The sequence below is a fragment of the Octopus sinensis genome, linkage group LG16, assembly GCF_006345805.1.
Source record: "Octopus sinensis linkage group LG16, ASM634580v1, whole genome shotgun sequence".
In the NCBI taxonomy this organism is placed as follows: domain Eukaryota; kingdom Metazoa; phylum Mollusca; class Cephalopoda; order Octopoda; family Octopodidae; genus Octopus; species Octopus sinensis.
In genome coordinates this window covers 35,389,741-35,397,776 of record NC_043012.1, presented here as the reverse complement: position 1 = coordinate 35,397,776, position 8,036 = coordinate 35,389,741, and positions in this window count along the sequence as shown.

The window sequence follows — 8,036 nt, the reverse complement described above, 5'->3', positions numbered from 1 at the left end:
CAATTTAGGACCGAGCACTTCGATACTATGTTAAATCACTCGCATTTGTAGCGGGGAAATATGGACAATGGATACCGAGGACTATATCTGGTGTGTGTACGTTATGTGAAGGTATCATGAGGTGAAACATGGTTAAAGAATGTCGAAGACAATACTCGGTGTGTGTAATACATAACATATCTTATTTCTTTACTGCCCACAAGGGGCTACACACAGAGGGGACAAACAAGGACAGACAAACGGATTAAGTCGATTATATCGACCTCAGTGCGTAACTGGTACTTATTTAATCGACCCCGAATGGATGAAAGGCAAAGTCGACCTCGGCGGAATTTGAACTCAGAACGTAGCGGAAGACGAAAAACTGCTAAGCATTTCGCCCGGCGTCCTAACGTTTCTGCCAGCTCGCCGCCAACTCTGATAGTGTATGGCGATGAGATGAGGACAGAGATCGAAGAAAACTACGTTCGCTATGTAAGGTGTGTGTGACAGTACCGGGTATTGACATTAGAGGAACTTTAGGAGGTGCGAGATGTTACAGCTTGCGGTTGGGTTACGTGAAATATCTAGATATGATCTAACATAGCGGCAGGTTGTAGGGGAAAGTATGAGAACAGAAGCAAATGGGGGAAATATCCGTTGCGATGAAGTTAAGATCAGTCGTACATTTTGAATGATGTGTTGATGTAAAGTCAAGACATATGCAAACACACTGCATTGCAGACATATCAAACCCACATTGATATGGGGGGGGGGATTATATCAATCTATTGATGACGACGACGACGACGACGTTGATGACGATGAAGAAGGTAGTGGTGGCGGTGGTGTTGGTGTTGGTTAGAATGTTGATGATGATGATGACTGAGGTGGTGCTATCGGTGAAGGGGATGGCGGTGGTGATGATTTTGAAGGGACGGCGTAGGTAGTGATGATGGGGAGGGGCTAGGGGACGATGAAGCGGGGGGGGAGCAGTGCTCTTGGGTTAGTGATTGTGGTGCTACAGATATTGGTGAAGGGGGCGATAGAAATAGGAGTGATGGCCATGGTGGAATGGGGATGATGTATTGTTAGTAGTGGTGGCGGTGGTGGTGGTGACGGTGGTGACGGTGGTCAGTGGGTAAGGATGGGGGTAGTGTTGTTATTGTAGTTGTGGTGTTGGTAATAAGTATCGGTCGAAAGAAGGAAAGAAAGAAAGAATGAATGAATGAATGAATGAAAGATAAATAGAAAAAGGAACAAAGAAAGAAGGAAAACACAAGAGAAAAAAGAATCAATGAATCAATGAAAGAATCAATCAAAGACAAAGAGAAAACAAAGAAAGAGGGAAAGAAAGACTGAATGAATGAATGAATGACAGAGGTACATGAGAAGGAAAGAAAGAAAGAAAGAAAGAAAGAAAGAAAGAAGGAAAGAAAGAAAGGAAAAAGAAAGTAGGAAAGAAAGTAGGAAAGAAAGACAGAAGGAAAGAATGACAGAGGTACATGAGAAAGAAACATAGAAAAGGGGTTACGTAACGACAGGCGGGAAGAGGGAAAGGGACAAATTTGTCTTAGGGAACCGGGTTTAACGTTGGGTGACGTTGCTGACGTCAGCAGTGTTGAATGACGTCAGCAACGTTGCTGACGGAACAAACACATGATGAATGAATCGGATTTTAATCCGGAACTGTGCGGATTACGGATTATTGATTATCGATCTGTGTCCTGGTGCCTAACTAGAACACCTTTTCTCTTCTTCACTCCCACTACCACCACCACCACGATCACCTGCAACACTACCGCTACTACCACCACCACTACCACCTCAACAATCACTACTACTACTACTTCTACTACTACTACTACTACTACACCACTACTACTACTACTTACTCCATCACTGCTACTATCGCCACCCCCCACCGCCATCAACACTACCACCCCCACTAACTCCACCTTCATCGCCGCCACCACCACCACCACACCACCACACCACCATACCACCACCTCTACCACCACCAACAACAACAACAGCGCGAAACGTCTAGAAACAAGAGTCAAGTCTCCTTCGAATCGCCCACCCTCCCCTCTCAGAATATTACATAATGTATTGCTGAATTACCTGTCCGTCGGTAAACGACAGGATGGTCATGAGTGGAAGGCTGAACTGGGCCTTAAAATGTCAATAACGCTCTCCCATTCACCACCACCACCACCACCACCACCACCGCCACCGTCACCATTTACCTTCTTCCAAAGGTAAACAATAGCCCCCAACCCCACCCCCACCCAACAATCTCCTACCGTCTTTTAACCTTCTTTTCTGTCTAACCTATCTGCTTTACTAATTACTCCTCCTCCTCATTCTCCTCCTCTCCTACTCTTTCCTCCTCCTTTCTCATTCCTCCTATTCCTCCTCCTTTGTCATTTCCCGTTCTCGTTCCTCTATGTTTTTCTTACTCCCCTTCCCCGTCACGGTTCTTCCTTCGTCTCTCTCTCTCTTTCTCTCGCTCCCTCCGTCGTTCTTTTATATCATTCCTCCCTTTGTTTATCCTCCTCCGACTGCTCCGTCTCTTCCTCCCACCCTCTCTTCCTTCAACTCCCAAATTCCCTCTCCCTCGCTAGTATCTACTTTTTTCTCTTTTGCGTCACCCTTTCCCTCTCGTTTGCAGCTACCCCTCCCTTCACAATTATGTCTCTATCTCCTTCTCCTTCTTCTTCCTCCACCCTCAACCTCTGGTAGACTTTTACTCCACCGCCTTCCCTCGTGTCTGTCTTACCTCCTCCTGCCGCACGTCGTTTGACGTCACAGTGACGTCAGCAAAAGTTTCGGAAAAAAAAAAGTATTTATTATGATGGTAGCGGGAGTCTATAATGAGCGAGAGGGGAAAGGGGGGAGAGAGAGAGATGGTGAGAGGGAAGGAGGATAGAAGAATCACGATGAATGAAAATTGGGTAGAAAGACAGAATAATGACAAGAATAACAACTGCTACGACAACTTCACAATAACGAATAGTAATAACGACTACAACAATCACAACAACAATAATAATAATAAGCAGAATAAGAGCAACAACAACAACAACAACAACATCACTCTGGTGACCAACATTGATGGTTGAACCAATGTTTTCGTATCAGATATGATACTGTCACCGTTTCATGTTGTAGTGTCTGGACACAACAGCCTGGACATTGGCTGGACACTAAGGTCCTTAACCTTTCTGCTGTTCCAGACATGTTTGAAGAATGGCACGACACACATCGCCACAGCCGCCGCCTTCATCGGACTGTTGAAATTATCATCATCACCATTAACACTACCACAACCATCACTACCATCACCGTTATCATCATCATTACCACCACCACCACCACCACCACTACCACCAACAACATCATCACCACCATCACCAGCACCACTACCACCAATACCATCGCCGCCATCACAACTCTCATCATCATAACCATAATCACTATCACCACTACAAGTATCACCACCACCACTACGCCACCACTGCAACCACCACCATCACCGTCACCACACCACCACTACCGTCACCACCACCACCACCACCACCAACGTCACCACCACCAGCAATCCTATTCAGGCACGCGTATGTCTTCTAAAGGTGTCAACCCCATATTTTTATTTGACAAGCAGTTCAGCCAGAAATTGAAGGAACAAAATTCTCAAAGATTTTCTCATACTAATTGATAAAGAAAAAATACAAATAAACAAAAAACAGTACAGTAGACAGAGTGCTACATCTAGGGTAGTCTTTAGATGTCCAGGTACCCAGGTGCCACACAGACGAAGTGAGTTGCCACCCATGTATAAACTATGTTTTCATATGGTCGACCTCACTAAGGAATCCATCAGCCCATGAAGCCTCCTTGGAGAACCACCTTAACAACATTAGATGACCCCAGGAAAAGCGATGTATTAAACCCTATAAACGAGTTTCCGACCATCGGGGCGTGAACCAGGCCGAACCAAGAATTAAGGGCCGCACAAAAAGAATGAATTTTAAAATTCTCTTTCTGTTCCATTGACTTTCGCCGTCTGCTGGGTGTTGATGCTTCGTGAATGTATTATATCTGTTTGCGTTTATCGTTGACGTGTTTTAGTCATTAGACTGCGGCCATGCTGAAGCACCCCTTTAGTCGAGTGAACCAACCACAGTACACACACACACACACACACATATATATATATATACATATATAACGTGCCTCTTTCGGTTTCTGTCTACCAAATCCATTCAAAGGGCTTTGGTACAAGACACTTGCCCAGGTTGCCACGCAGTAGGACCGAACCAGGAACAATGCGGCTGAGAAGCTACCTACTTTCCACACAGCCACGGCGGCACCTATACCTAATAATAATATAATAATAATAATAATAATAATAATAATAGAGCATGTCCCTTAGTGGCTGACGATATGTGCATCTCTGATCACGAGCAGAAGTAGTGGGGGAGCATCATAGCCATGTGTTGAGAGGGATTCTTTGGGGTTTGAATAATTCACCTCTGGAAACATGGGTGGTTCTTTCAACATCCTTAAACAACCCTTATTCAGGGACCGTTTGAGCGGGATGGGCTACTCAACCTGAAGGAAATTCTAACTGGGCCCCACCTGCAAGGTCATGCGCTGTTTACCTTGATATGAGATCACCATGTCGTGCACATATGGTTGTGATGCATGTGCCTAGTGTACCCTTATCAGACGGGTAGTCATGATGGGTATATTTGGCTTTGTATATTCTACCCCAGTGTCACTTTGATGGCGCTCTCTCACTCAATAACAATAATAATAATAATGATATATATATATATAAATTTATATATGAGGATAATATCGATATTTAAGTGTCGAAATTATCAAGTGGCCAGCATGAAAGAAATACCTTACAAAGGTAAAAAAATTTTAACAATTAAAAATGAGGGTGTCTAAAAGACACCAACATGCCGAAATAGCAGTCGAAACACTGGCTATAGTACCACGTTAAATGTTCAAGTCGCACCATATATATATATATATATATATATATATATATATATATATATATGTATATATATTACGTATTTGCTAGGCGCCTGATCCCCTAATCCGTGGAAAAATTGTCCTGCATGAAATGGGTCCGTGGTACTGGACAGGCTGAGGACCACTGTCTTTTAGTGCTTATTGATTTCTTGAAAGAAAAATCACAGCATATGTATATATATATATATATATAGGCGCAGGCGTGGCTGTGTGGTAAGTAACTTGCTTACAAACCACATATATATATGTGTGTGTGTGTGTGTGTTTGTGTGTCTGTGTTTGTCACCCCAACATCGCTTGACAACCGATGCTGGTGTGTTTACGTCCCCGTAACTTAGCAGTTCGGCAAAGGGACCGATTGAATAAGTACTAACTAGGCTTACAAAGAATAAGTCCTGGAATCGATTTGATCGACTAAAGGCGGCGCTCCAGCATGGCCGCACTCAACTGACTGAAACAAATAAAAGATAAAAGATATGCCTTCGCGTTGGATTCCCACAGCGCTGAAGTCACGTGACAACAGACGAGTGTGCTGAGTCTTAAGACAGCACTAAACCAGGTTTCCTTCCTTTTCCTTCAGTACTTTTGTCCCCTAAGTTTAAGATGGTAGTGCCCTTCTTCTAACATAGGATTTGCTTCTCATACACAGAGCTAAGAAGCTTCTAGTATAACACTCTTATAGATACACGACCCAACGAGAACTCCATTGAACCCTATACATCAGTTTAAATTCGAACCGTTATTGTTGCAAAGGGTCCTAAAAGGACTCAATATTGGTCTCAAATTTGTTGGCACAAGGCCAGCAATTTCACTAAAAGGTAAGGTGCGTGGGCGGGGTGGAGATTGGGTAAATGGATTAGGTCAATCGCCAGTGTTGAACTACTTCATCGACACCGAAATGAGAAAAGCTAAGTCGGCCTCGGCAGAATTTGAACTCGGAACGCAAAGACGCACGAAACGCCGCTGAGCCGTTTGTCCGGCGACGTGCTAACGTTTCTGCCAACTCGCCGCCTTAAAAAAAAAGAATCCACGACCGAACAAGTGATTTAATTTTTTTTTTAGACGAAAGCCGTAAAAAGCTGTTTCGTTAAGAATTTTTGTGAGACCAAAGATTAATGACTTTTGTCGTCACAAATCTGTCAGCTGCGACAGGTTTGTACTCCTGCACTGGATTCACCTCGGCATTTAAATAGGTTGATATACTTACAACCATTTAGTCACTCGATCTGCTAGAAAAAGCAGCGAAATCTCCGTCTAATTTTCAGCCGATTTTCTTACAAAATTATTTTTCGAATGAAATGGGACAACAGAGGATAGACTTAGATGAACTGTGTTGGGGGACTTTATGAAGGGATGGCCATGGGTGGAACGTCGTTGCTGATAGATTTGTTTCAGCTGTGTGGAACTGAGGGTGCACAACTACAACAACATCCACAACAACAAACGCTCTTTTATACCTTTTATCTGTTACCTGTTTCAATCATCGGACTGCGGCCATGCTGGGGCAACACCACCAAGAATTTTTAGTCGCATGAATCGAACCCAGCACTTACTTGTTTTTTTTTTTGGTTTTTTTTTTAAGCCTGGTACTTATTCTATCGGTCACTATTTACAGAACTGCTAAGTTACGGGGTTGTAAACACACCAGCCCCGGTTGTCAAGCGGGGTTGGTGAGGACCAAGCACAGAGGCAAAGACGCGCGCACATAGATATGCCGAGGATAGAGCGACGGATATAATTATAGAACGGACTCGTTCCGATTATCGATTCAACGGTGTGGTATACACGGAGGTAGTGAAGTACAGAGCAAAAGGACATTAACATCACCATAGAGTACAACTAATAGGTATGGGGCGTGTAGAGTACAACTTAGTATAACATTCACTAGTATTACTAAAGTGTTGCCTGCTGTAGTAAGGTAGAGGTATACCATCGGTGTTTTTCTTTTTCGGAATGTTTGGTTCCGAAGGCTTTTCCGAACTAAGGGTTGTCTCTTTGGTCAACAAACTCTGAAATTAAACATATTTATTGAATTTTATTGAATATATAGGCGCAGGTGTGGGTGTGTGTGATATGAAGTTTGCTTCCCAACTACGTTGTTCTGGGTTCAGTCCCACTGCGTAGCACCTTCGGTAAGTGTTTTCTACTATAGCCTCGAGGCAACCAGTACCTCAGAATATGCTTCAACACACGAACTTACAGAAAGAATCTTGCAAACCAAATCCCAAAACGAAATAATCACACACACGCACATAATATATATATATATATATATAATATATATATATATATATATATATATATATATATGCGACAAGCTTCTTTCAGTTTCCGTTTACCAAATCTACACACATATATATACATACATACTCACATACATACATACATACATACATACATACATACATACATACATACATACATACATGTGTGTGTGTGTGTGTGTTTGTCCATCACCAACACTTGACCACCGGTGTTGGTGTGAGTACGTTTCCGTAACTTAGCTGTTCGTTAAAAAAAACGATAGAATAAGTACCAAGCTGAAAAGAAATAAAAAAGGTACAGGGCTTTCATTCGACTAAAAAATTCTTCAAGTCGGTGCCCCAGCATGGCCGCAGGCTAATGACTGAAACAAGTAAAAGAACAAAAGAAACAAAGAATACACAGGTGTAACATGGTTTTTTCCGGAACCTTTTCCGGATTAATGACGTTTTTTTCTTTTTTCCGGACCAGGGATGGTCATCGAGACCAACACGCAATAAATTAAATATTGAGTTTATTTAATTAAAGAAAACACACCTGAACACAGGTATAAATGATTAAATGATACGCGTTTAAAAGTACTGCACTGAGCAAGTACCCAGGTACTTGTCTGTGCAAGGTGCAAATGAACTCGTCTGGTGACCGCGGGAACTTGAAGTTCCGGATTGTAAATTGGAACGGATTAAGAGAAGCGTCGGACTATGAGTGTCCGGAAAGTTGGTGTTGTACCTGAGCTAGGCTGC